The sequence below is a fragment of the Colletes gigas genome, unplaced genomic scaffold (genome assembly GCF_013123115.1).
Source record: "Colletes gigas isolate AHSC1104 unplaced genomic scaffold, ASM1312311v1 Colletes_gigas_Sc00003, whole genome shotgun sequence".
NCBI lineage: Eukaryota > Metazoa > Arthropoda > Insecta > Hymenoptera > Colletidae > Colletes > Colletes gigas.
Window position 1 is genome coordinate 1,802,457 of NW_025106632.1, and position 13,798 is coordinate 1,816,254.

At 37.2% G+C, this 13,798-nt stretch overlaps 1 protein-coding gene across 1 annotated transcript in view; it reads left to right on the forward strand.

Annotated features, from left to right (window-relative positions):
- Window positions 1-13,798, forward strand: part of LOC122404486 (bumetanide-sensitive sodium-(potassium)-chloride cotransporter) — a 41,209-nt gene that overhangs the window by 1,101 nt on the left and 26,310 nt on the right. The window lies entirely within an intron of this gene.

Below are 13,798 nucleotides of genomic sequence, written 5' to 3' on the forward strand. Positions count from 1 at the left end.
TTTTATACATATTTCTTACAACAGAAATGATTCAATACCATTCAGATCAGTCGACTCTTTGCTCCAGACTATTTTTTTTATATTCTTTTATCAAATTGTATAACTACACTATACAATAATGATGAATATTTACAATATAAATACAATGAAAATAAATATTTAAACTTTAGCTTCAAAATTAAAGAGCTCGTAAATATTGATTGTTAGCAATTCGAATTGAATTTGATCGATACAAATATGCATCCTAATTAATATAAAAAATCTATAACCACCATACAATGAAAATAAATATTTAAAATTTAGCTTCAAAGTTAGAGAGTAATTCAAATTGAATTTGATCGATACAAATATGCATCCTAATTAATATAAAAAAATCTATAACTACCATACAATGAAAATAAATATTTAGACTTTAGCTTCAAAATTAGAGAGCTCGTAAATATTAAATGTTAGCAATTCGAATTGAATTTGATCGATACAAATATGCATCCCAATTAAAATAAAAAATCTATAACCACCATAGAATGAAAATAAATATTTAAACTTTAGCTTAAAAATTAAAGAGCTCGTAAATATTGATTGTTAGCAATACAAATTGAATTTGATCGATACAAATATGTATTGTAATTAAAATAAAATTCAAATTTTGAAGGGGGTTTGCTCGTCCCACCGCAGCGCCACCTTAGTATGGCGCCATGTAGTCGTGCTTAGGCGTATGCTTATTTGAGTTTGTTCTTTCTATGCTTATTATATATCTGTATTATGTGCGATAACTAAATATATATTGAGTTATGTGTTCAAGTGGAATAATTCAAAAAACCCCAACAAATTTTAACGTAAATCCGGTGTTAAAGAACTATGTGTCAACAATGGCGGCGGCGCCAGCGCGTAAAATTTTTGGCGCGGTAACCTCCTCGAGCGGCGTTATGATTCATCCGGTGAGTTGACAAACACAGAATTCTATGGATTCACTATTTCGAGGGGAGTTATTTTAACGGATACTGCTCGCGCGGGGTCGTGGCCAGTTCCTTTGCCGCGTAATTTTATTCCGTTGGCAACGCGTCAAAGCTTCCGCATTTCCTGCTTCCGAGGGAGCCTACTTTTCGCGCGTCCCGCATTTTTCGAATATCACGGACTCGTACTAATCGCGTATTTTTGGCGGTTCCAGATTTACCCGTACGTATCGTGCACGGGAGGATTTCCCGAATTGCACTCCGCGATTCGATCGCGTCATGGGCAACTATAATCCCCCCCGCGACTAGATTAATCGACGAGAACGTGATTCGATCGAAGATTAAACAATTACTGTCGATCATTGGCGTTTCTCGATCGTTTACGATCTTTGTGCCTCTCGATAGACGACGATAGTTTATTTTCAAGCACGTTCCATTGTCAAATTTTATTTGTATATGCTTTTACTTCTATATTTCGAATCTGGAATTTAAGGGAGCAGCCATTTTATTTGGGGGGCACTTTGCTACGTGAAATTTGATTTGTGCTATTTAAATGAATAGAAATAAAATTTATGGTCTTGCAATTTTTAGAATGGTTCGAAAGTTAATTTTACGTGAATTATTATACTTTGATTTGATTGGTGGTCACCGGTGACCGTCACTCTGGACTTGCGACGAGTTGCAATAAAATTGTTAATATTTGAAATATTGTGAAATAACAAATTCACCATCGAATTATCGAATATTTCTAGGTTTTTATATTTTGAATAAATGTGGAGGACGCTTTTGGATATGGACAAAATTGCCACGGTGGTCACCGGTGACCGTCACTCGAAAATATATTCTGCGATTATTACAATCAGTTGAAACGGTATATTTAAAGTATTCTTATTTTTATTTGTATGCCTAGAGAATGTTTTTGTTGCATCGAAATACGAATTTAACGCGTTGATTGCCACGGTGGTCACCGGTGACCGTCATTCGAAAATATATTCTGCGATTATTACAATCAGTTGAAACGGTATATTTAAAGTATTCTTATTTTTATTTGTATGCCTAGAGAGTGTTTGTTGCATCGAAATACGAATTTAACGCGTTGATTGCCATGGTGGTCACCGGTGACCGTCACTCTGAACTTACGACGAGTTGCAATAAACTTCTAAATGACTTAAATTTGAAATATTGTGAAATAACAAATTCACCATTGAATTATCGAATATTTCTAGGTTTCTATAATTTGAATAAATGTTGAGGACGTTTCTAGATATGGACAAAATTGCCACGGTGGTCACCGGTGACCGACACTCGAAAATATATTCTTCGATTATTGCAATTAGTTCGAACGATATAATTAAAGTATTCTGGTGTTTATTTGTATGCCTAGAGAGTGTTTGTTGCATCGAAATACGAATTTAACGCGTTGTTTGCCACGGTGGTCACCGGTGACCGTCACTCTGAACGACATCTCACAATAAAATTGAATTATCGAATATTTCCATGTTTCTATAATCTGAAGAAATGTCGAGGACGCTTTTAAACACGTTAACAAGTCGACATGGAATAAAATGGGTCCAATTTATGTATTTTTATCCACAACAGCGCTGGTAGAATTGATCTCCCAATTGTGCCACAGCTTACCATGACACCTAATCGTGTTCTAATTGTAAGTGACGCGATTTTCTCGCCATTTTGTTCCAACTGAAAATTGCTGGTTTATTCTTGCATCGAAATAGACAACGCTAATTAAACTCGTTGGCTGTATTTCTGTGCGAACCATAAAACTACTCCAATAAACAAATCACGAATATTTATTTTCAAAATTACCAAAAAAACTAAGTCACTTAATGTATAAAAAAATATAAAAAATACCTAAAGCAAGAAATTATTATATTCAACTTCTGCAAAGCTCCCATTTCATCAATTTCATTTTAAAAATATGAATTTGCAACCAAAAGGCGAAACAAAATTTCCTGTCCCTCGAAAATCAATCAAATCGATTCTTTTTATCAATCATACGATGGTATCGATTGAAATACAGTTTAAGGATCACAATAAATTGAAGTAGCGAGTAACTTTGATCGTCTAATGATGAATAGGACCAAAGAACGACGAATATTTCCACGAAGTGGCATAAAATCTATCCGTGCGCGATTCCAGCGACTTTCAAACGATAACGGACCGGTCCGTATCAGTTTTATCCGGTAACATAATCGAACGTGGCTGGTCGACGTCTCTCATTGCCCAGTAATGTATTCGCCGCTACCAATGAAGCCAGCAATTGCTTTTTAATTGGTGACGCGTGTCTCGACAATTGAACTCGTGAAGTTTGAGACGAGTCTGCCCCGTTAACGAGCACAATAATTTGTGATTCGTAATTTAGCACTGTCGACGCGTGTCATTAGTGCGTTTAAACTGTCGACGATACCGCGGAATCGTTTGATTAATGCATCTACGATTGTTATTCTTATTGCTTGTACGCCTTTATTGCTCACGTTGAAAGGCGGAAAACAATGCATCTTCTCTTTTTACTACGTTATTTAAAAGTTCTCTAAATTAATTCACTCAGTTTCTTATATAAATAAATATTTTATTATTTTATGTTATCTACGCATCATTTCCATCGATTATTTTTCGCCATCTTTCTTTTCTGGAAGCTTTATTTTATTTTAGTCCTTTTCATAGTCCTCTATATTGTTTAACTCTTCATTGCAGAGCAATAAAAAAATACAAAAAATTGTAACCATAGTTTATGAATGTTTCGTCACTTTATTGCAATTTTGCTCGATTTCAGTGCTCTGACTTCTTCATTTGCCCTAATTCAGGACAACCTAGTACTTAATCAATCAAAATTAATGCTTGTTTTTCACTCGAAATTTGTTCGAATTTAAATCTCAAAAACAGAAAGATTAAATAGTTTACCGATTCTTAAAATACTAATATCATTTAAAAATGTACAAGCATCAGGGATCATTCGTTGCAAGTGTTCGAAAGTTGCTAGAAATGCCGGTCACCGGTGACCACCGCGACGATTTGTTCTCGTTCGAGATGGTCCATCGCGTAACTTAATATTCAGCTACTTAACGATATAATTAGCGACAATCAACTTGTTTACCAATCGGGGAAAATTCTGGAGGCGTGATCTCACGCGAAACGCTCGAGGGATCGGTTCTTACCGGAAAGATTCAGTTATATCCTTTCATCTCGACGCATACCACATCCTTACGCGTCATCGTGTTGGAAGTAATTAGTATAGACGGTAATTTCAGGAACTAGGACGAGCTACAGCTGTTCCACGAGGAAAGAACCGGTAAAGGAAACCGTTGCACCGTTTAATAATACTTAATCTCGCGACGACAATTTTTTTTTTCGCCCATGCAACAATGCTTCTGCAAATTGCAATTGTATTTTTCTTTCCAACCGCCAAGGCTACGAGGCAGAAACTCGCATTCTGTTCGAAAAGTTTCTAGAAATACCATTTTTTCGCTCGTCGATAGCCTTATCTATAAGTGATTCAAATTACGCGATGTATTTGCGCGAAACTTTTTGTTAAACTTGGACAACCGGCAGGTAACATAATCAGAGAATACCGAGAAGATAGCAACCGGTTAGAAACTGGAAAAGAGGTGCCAAGAAAGGAGGAAAAACGATGTTTTTTTCCTATTTATCATCCCTTTGCGAACGATCGACAGTTAGGAAACAGTGTGTGTGATAGTTAAACAATATTCAAACGATAATATCGAAATTATTCTGACCCCAGAAGCGACGTGTGGCCTTCGAAAAACAAAAGGTTTGCAATAGTGGACTTTCAAGTTTCACAACTTGATCGTATCTAATTCGATATCCAATCACTTTATCGTTATCTGTTTCTATATCCACGACTCGATCTTCCTTAGTTTACTTCTCTAGGTACATTGTACACCATTTAATCACAGAATCGTTACGCTCTTAGTCGCGATCCTCGAGCTCGCGTGCCTCGAGATACAAGTGCAACTTTAAATCGTATCTGGCGCGTTCACTCTCGCTGGAAATGCATCGATAGCAGATTTTAATAAGGTAGGATGAACGAACGCGTGTCTCTTTAACACGTCGACGCTTCGTAATCGAATTTATTTAATTAAAATAATTTAACTCCGTTTTATTTATCGCGCGAGCATCCAACAAACACTCTGAATTACACAGGAATGTTTAAAGACTATTCAACATCGAATTGCAATAAATTTTATGTAAAATATCATTTTGAACCAAAATAAAATTAACACGTTCACTGTCCGGTTCCTCGACGGCGTATCCAATAGCACAGAGCTATGACCCATATACGGGTCATGGGCAGTGAACGTGTCGATTAAATATTTAAAATTGAATCACGAAAGTAAATATCCAACATCGAATTACAATAAATTTTCTGTAAAATATCACTTTGAACTAAATTAAAATTAACACGTTCACTGTCTGGTTTCTCAGCGGCGTATCCAATAGCACAGTGGTGTGACCCATATACGGGCCATGGACAGTGAACGCGTTAGTTGTATATTAAAATTTTACTATAAAATATTGCTTTCACTTTTATAATAAAGTGCAAAAAGTCGAACATAATTAGAGTATTACACTACTAGTATAAAAGTTTAATATATTGATTTATAACTGCAAGAAAATTTCAGCTATGTCTTCTGATCTTTAAATATTTTTATTACTCACTTTTGTTGCTTTTCTCATAGTTATCACGATCGTCCAGGTATTCCCAAAAAATTCTAAACGCCGCGGAGGTTTCGTCTGCCAATGTCTGAAATGTTAGAACCAGTCTTCAACGTTAGAGATCCGTTATCTTAATATTAGGTAACATCGACGCTTCTTAATTGCACGACAGACCACGAGCCACTGAACAATGTTTAAAAAAATCGTAAGAGCGTTGTTGGTCCGATAGCCACCGAGAACAGCGAAGAGCTAGCAACGTTTTGCAAAGTAAAAGTAAATATCGCGAAGTGTATCAACATAAATGCTGGCTGATAAGGCGAGAGAAATTTAGCACTGTCAATTCGCTTGACAGTTCCGCGTAAACTAGATATACGACAGTACGGGAATCTCGACGACGTTGCTGAAGTAAAGACTGTTTGAGAAGTTAACCGACGACTGGTCTGCTCGATTCCATGATAAACTGCGCTGTGACACGTTCGATAACGTAGAAATTAGTTCAACGAATCGAAATCGCAGGTATGTCGACCACCGATCGTACGTTTGAACGTTGAACTTCGAATCCGAGGCTAAAATGGGCGCGAAGCGAGGGTAAATATTCAAGATGGCCGCCTGACGGCTCGGCGCGAGCCATTGCAAGCTTTAATATTTACTTTGCGCGCGGCTGAAGCACTCCTTGACTTTATCTGAAGATTGCAAACAATGTAGTAATGTTAAACATTGTTAAATATTATTAAACAAGCGTTAAGCATTGAAGATTTCTGTTTTCGATAGTTTATGTAACCATCGATCCGTAGAGTAAAAGATATATTCCTCAAGTTCTCTGTGAATGTTTTTTAGTGTTTATTGCTGGTGATTGGAGTTTATTATCGTAAAACGCGCATTGTTCTCATACAAAGTGATTCGTGATAACACAAAGCCTCCGGTAACCTCACATCCACGCCATTCTGTTGATTTTCCTTTTCGATTTTCCCGCTGTGGCTCGACAACGATCCGCCATAATATTCCACGTGTTCCTACCCTCTTGAAAGAACGCTTTCGAGGGAATTTTTCATAACGAACTAACGTTAAAGACGAGCAATCAAAGGTAAGTGATAATATTTGTTTTAGTCGAGTGATCGATAATTTCTTTTCAGAATTAAAGGGTTAGATTATGCGACGACCATCATTTATAATATTATACCAACGAGGTGAGTTTTTCTTTAACGATAACACCAATAATTTTCCTCGTATTCCCCTCCCTTGCCACAATTTCGATTGCAAACGATGAAGATTGTGACGCCATCTTGGAACGTCTCTTAGTCTGGAGTACTTAATTACTAAGTAATTCTATTTGGAGTTGTTAATAGGATAAAATCTAGTACTAATAGCACGAACAATCCATAATATTCGCTTTAATTCTAGTGACTGCAGTACTGAAACCAATATGGCCGCCCACTCGTCTCCTTTCGATGCTTTCTTCGTAACTTCTCCTGCCAGAATGCCAGAAAGGTTTCTATTTTACGGATCACTATGACAGCCAACACTCTAAAATCCATACATGTATTTACCATGTACACTTTTAATTTTAATGATTCCAACACCCGAATCCTCGAGGGCTGCTTCGGCAAATATTATGAGAGCCGACGAAAGCGGTTTAATTCCAGCCAGTGGCAGCGAGACTGTTCCGCCGCGGTGTTGCTCTTAACTTAGAATATTAACTTTGACGTGCCAATCCTGGAGTCGCCGTAAACGAAGGCGTGTAAACAGACTCCATATGCTTTCTCGGAGGCATCTGCGAAACTGTGCAAGGTTGCACGATGGTCAGAAACTTCCGGGCGTGTCGTTTCGCGCTACGTTCTACTCATTAAGCTCGACATGCCTTTGATATCGAGTAATCCTGAACGTCTCACTGGATTATGACGTACACAGATTCTCTTCCATTCTGTTTGCAATTATTTCCAGCTGTTTTGGTAACTTCACAGTTGGCTGGAGTTGCACCCAACAGATTAGGTAATTTATTACTGTTATTCGAAACGAAGACACTGCTTAATTTCTCAATAATTTATGGTTTATTCGACACTATGGTCTCCTCATCCTCTTCAAGGATTCTTCAGATGTATGTCTCCTCAATTTATCTTTTGAGAATTTGTGTCTAGGTTAGGTCTGGTACGAAGACACTGTTATAAACCCAATTATTGCAACTATTTCCAGCTGTTTTGGTAACTTCACAGTTGGCTGGAGTTGCACCCAACAGATTAGGTAATTTATTACTGTTATTCGAAACGAAGACACTGTTTAATTTCTCAATAATTTATGGTTTATTCGACACTATGGTCTCTTCATCCTCTTCAAGGATTCTTCAGATGTATGTCTCCTCAATTTATCTTTTGAGAATTTGTGTCTGGGTTAGGTCTGGTACGAAGACACTGTTATAAACCCAATTATTGCAACTATTTCCAGCTGTTTTGGTAACTTCACAGTTGGCTGGAGTTGCACCCAACAGATTAGGTAATTTATTACTGTTATTCGAAACGAAGACACTGCTTAATTTCTCAATAATTTATGGTTTATTCGGCACTATGGTCTCCTCATCCTCTTCAAGGATTCTTCAGATGTATGTCTCCTCAATTTATCTTTTGAGAATTTGTGTCTGGGTTAGGTCTGGTACGAAGACACTGTTATAAACCCAATTATTTCAACTATTTCCAGCTGTTTTGGTAACTTCACAGTTGGCTGGAGTTGCACCCAACAGATTAGGTAATTTATTACTGTTATTCGAAACGAAGACACTGTTTAATTTCTCAATAATTTATGGTTTATTCGACACTATGGTCTCCTCATCCTCTTCAAGGATTCTTCAGATGTATGTCTCCTCAATTTATCTTTTGAGAATTTGTGTCTGGATTACATCTGGTACGAAGACACTGTTATAAACCCAATTATTGCAACTATTTCCAGCTGTTTTGGTAACTTCACAGTTGGCTGGAGTTGCACCCAACAGATTAGGTAATTTATTACTATTGTTCGAAACGAAGACACTGCTTAATTTCTCAATAATTTATGGTTTATTCGACACCGTGGTCTCCTCATCCTCTTCAAGGATTCTTCAGATGTATGTCTCCTCAATTTATCTTTTGAGAATTTGTGTCTGGATTACATCTGGTACGAAGACACTGTTATAAACCCAATTATTGCAACTATTTCCAGCTGTTTTGGTAACTTCACAGTTGGCTGGAGTTGCACCCAACAGATTAGGTAATTTATTACTGTTATTCGAAACGAAGACACTGCTTGATTTCTCAATAATTTATGGTTTATTCGACACTATGGTCTCCTCATCCTCTTCAAGGATTCTTCAGATGTATGTCTCCTCAATTTATCTTTTGAGAATTTGTGTCTGGGTTAGGTCTGGTACGAAGACACTGTTATAAACCCAATTATTGCAACTATTTCCAGCTGTTTTGGTAACTTCACAGTTGGCTGGAGTTGCACCCAACAGATTAGGTAATTTATTACTATTGTTCGAAACGAAGACACTGCTTAATTTCTCAATAATTTATGGTTTATTCGACACTATGGTCTCCTCATCCTCTTCAAGGATTCTTCAGATGTATGTCTCCTCAATTTATCTTTTGAGAATATGTGTCTGGGTTAGGTCTGGTACGAAGACACTGTTATAAACCCAATTATTGCAACTATTTCCAGCTGTTTTGGTAACTTCACAGTTGGCTGGAGTTGCACCCAACAGATTAGGTAATTTATTACTGTTATTCGAAACGAAGACACTGTTTGATTTCTCAATAATTTATGGTTTATTCGACACTATGGTCTCTTCATCCTCTTCAAGGATTCTTCAGATGTATGTCTCCTCAATCTATCTTTTGAGAATTTGTGTTTAGATTAGATCTGGTACGAAGACACTGTTATAAACCCAATTATTGCTTATTGCATATCGTTTATTCGTCATTGTTTTTTTCATCCTCTTCAAGGATTCCTCAGAAAGTTCCAATTTGCGTTTTTGGAATCTATCTCTGTATAAATTGACAATGAACGATCTAACCAAGTGTTTTTACAGTAGTTCCCGTTAATTTGGTTTCCCCCATGCCATGGATCCGTCGAAAATAAACTGCTTCCTATTAATAGATCGATTCCTCTCGACGTGTCACTAACTCCAGATCCAGATCCAGAGTACACGTGAATCGGGTATCGATAGCCACGGTTGAGATAATTTGCTCGTTATCGTAGACAGTAACAGATAATCCGAGATCGTTGTGAAACTGTTTTTCATTTACCTCATGCGAACTCGTACGTATTTTACCGTTGCTAGCTCGTCAGGCCGGCTGATGGGAAGATTGATGCGTTTACTAGAAATCCCCCGGCGTATCTCAGCCAATTTTTGCGTAATGAGATGTGTACGCGTCCCTGGATCTAACAAACGCCTCGCGTTCGCGTGGATCGTCATGTGCGTAGCGCGCGAGCACATCTTTTTCGTGTCAAGAAACGAAAGTGCGGATTTTTGCGTGTGATTTGCAATTAGTACGCTCACAATCGTTCGTTTGCTATTTGTTTTGCTCGACAGTCTAACGTGCTCCTTCAAAAACTCTTACTGTAAACTTGCAGCTCCTTTAAAAAAATATAACTCTTCGAATCTGGAGCTTTTCAGAATCACCACTTTATACAACTTTGTGCAATTTCATTTATTTAAATACTGATTTGAGCTAAATATTAATATTCTTCTTTCAGATTCCCTTGCCGGAGACTTCGATTTTCTGTTTTCTGCACGCCGTTCGTCCACGAGAATTTATCAATGTTTTTTTTGTTATCTATGATCGATTTTTATTGCGATTGTTTCCTGTTTCGTGTATCGCTTTATTCCTGCAAACGTCGCGACGGATCGCGGTGCCTCGTAACCTGGATTCGACGCGACTGCCTCCAGGCGTCATATTTTTTTGCGTTTTCCTTCTCTTCCTCCCTCGTGTCGTGGCACGAAGATGATTGGCCTTATTATTCCCAACAGGAACCTCGTTTTACGGAACGTGGTATCTCTCTATTCACGTTGCACGCGTGCATACTTGTTTGGATTACCGATCGGTTCTTCCCTCGCTGGGGAATTATAATGAAATCGTAATAATAGAACGAGTTCCCTATAACAGTTTTCGAATCAACGTCGGGGAAGCGTAATTTGCTTTTATGAAACGTGCTCGATGCAAAGAATACATCATCTTACGATTTTCTAAAACATTCATTCTTCAAGGTATATTCATTTATTCGTTGTAAATTAACAACGTTAATAAACGGAATTACTAACATTATGTTATGTATTTTACAATAGAAACTGTATGATATAATATATAATATGAGAGAAGATTCGTTTATTTGAAAAATCAAGGGAATTTTCAAACTTTTGAAAAAAATATATTTTCTATCTTTTTCACCTCGTTTTAGAAATTCATTAATAGAAATTTATATTGAAGAAGTGAGATATTTAAACGAGATTTCCTAGAATTTCCAATTTCCAATTTCCTGAAAAGTATGGAAACCGAGGGGGAATCACGAAAACGGTGCACCCTGATCGCGAAACTGGAGCACGCTATCATTCTCGTAAAGTGCCTCTTTCCTCGCGTCGGCCGTTTCCCATCCGTCACCAAAATATTTTTAAACGTAACTAAACAGTCCGTCAACCTTCGGGATCAAATAAATACGGTTCTCATTTCCCCACGGACATTCGTATTTTCGTTTACGCTCTTAGTCACGATCTCCCGTGAGCCTTGCTCGACGTATCCGCTTTTTAAAAAACAGTTCGAGGCGAACAGACACGAAATTTCCCAATTCGATAGCTACCGGTATCACTAATTCAACGATAAACTAAAACCTCGAAAATTGCAGGCTTCGAAAAAGAACAAGGTCCGAATATCGATCGATACTACTAGAAATAAGGGGAAAAGTAAATAATAATCACCGACACGTTCGATCTCGTGTCTCATAAATCTGTTAAAGAGTATAATAGATAGTCAAAAACATTGTAAAAAATTTGGTCAATTTTAGTGAATAAATAAGACGTTCAAAGCAATGGTGGAACATTGTAATTTTTATTTTGGTTATTTTAATCGTGCTTTATATAAATTTTAACATATATTTAAAATTCTAAAACACCAGCTTGCAAGTTCTTCGCTAAAAATTATTTTCTGTACAATTTTCAAGAGGATCTTGACGCGAAAGGAGTTGAAAATAATTCGATATGTTTACTTCGGAGTGGGCTCAGTGTTATTAATTACTATCGTACGGTTGATCTCTCGCGATTTCTCTTGCGTGGATTTATTCCCAAGTTTCTTAGATAAAGATACGGTTCTTCGAGCTTCTTGTTTGAATAATTTCGGTTTGCCAGGGGAAGCTTCGTCGAAACAGAACATTTGTTCGAAACTCCGCGTAAACGCCGCCGACTTCCATCTAGATCAGTGTTTTCCCAAGTGGGGTGCGCCATCCCTAGAAAGATGGCGCCTGGAAGTCCTAAGGGGGCGTGGAAAAACATATTCGATGTAAAAATATGCTAAGCTCTGGCGTTTTTTCTATCGTTCTCTTTAGCATCATCTACTTATCACCATCTTTGGTGTCTTTCAAAATCTATCTTGTATCTATTTATCACGTGCTTCTTCTTCTTTTACCAAAACAGTGCACCCTTTTTTCTCTTCCTGGCAGTACAACCCTTCGTCGAGTTTCATTTCCTAGGTTAAATCTTGTTATCCTTATCATTCTCCGCTCATTTGTCCTCCCCTTTAGGTATCTGGGTATATCCACTGTTCTAACTTCTTTATATTCTCCCTATTTTCTCCCTCTGACTCTTTCATTATCCGTTTCCCACTCCTCTCTTCTCTAAGCATACTCTTTTTTCCTCCCCTCGTTTCGTTATCCTTCTTATTCTTTATCTACTTCCTAGCTTCTCTATATATTCTAGATAGAACTTTTGGATTATCATGAAGTTTTCCTCATTGTAATAATAACAAGAGCTGTGGTTGATAACTTTGGAGTTGCAGATTAATACAAATTTCACTGTATGAATTTAGTCGTGACACTATACTAGCTTGAAACATTTCTGCAATCCACGAAAGAGGCTATGTTGCTAACAGAACAGCACACGAAAGATTTTTACATTTCTAGTAGAGTAATTTTCCCATGAATAGTAGCATTTCATTTAATCAGTCGAGGTAGATTGGATCTGCCATTTTAAAACGACGGAGAAACAGTGCAGGGAGGTGTACCAAGAATCCCCTGATAACTGAACACGTGGACCATCCCATACAAATGTAACAAAATACAATTTTAAGTGTTTTAAACCTCGAAACGGTTCGAATCGTTCGTAATTAGAGATACTAACAAAATTCCCCGGATAACTGAACACGTGGACCAACCCAATACAAATCTAACAAAGACAATTTCAAGTGTTTTAAACCTCGAAAAGGTTCGAATATATTGAAACTTTAGATCCTAACAAAATTCCCCGGATAACTGAACACATGGAACAACCCAATACAAATCTAATAAAATACAATTTTAAGTGTTTTAAACCTCGAAACGATTCGAATCGTTCGAAATTAGAGATCCTAACAAAATTCCCCGGATAACTGAACACGTGGACCAACCCAATGCAAATCTAACAAAAGACAATTTCAAGTGTTTTAAACCTCGAAACGTTTCGAATCTATTGAAACTTTAGATCCTAACAAAATTCCCCGGATAACTGAACACATTGTCCAACCCAATAGAAATCTAACAAAAGACAATTCCAAGTGTTTTAAACCTCGAAACGGTTCGAAATTAAAGATTTTACAAAATTCCCCGGATAACTGAACAAATGGACCAACCCAATACAAATCTAACAAAAGAGAATTGTAAGTGTTTTAAACCTCGAAACGGTTCAAAATTGAAGATCCTAACAAAATTCCCCGGATAACTGAACGCATGGACCAACCAAATATAAATGTAACAAAGACAATTTCAAGTGTTTTAAACCTCGAAATGGTTCGAATCGTTCAAAATTACAGATCCTAACAAAATTCCCCGGATAACTGAACACATGGATTAACCCAATACAAGTCTAACAAAAGACAATTTCAAGTGTTTTAAACCTCGAAACGGTTCGAATCTATTGAAACTTTAGATCCCAACAAAATTCCCCG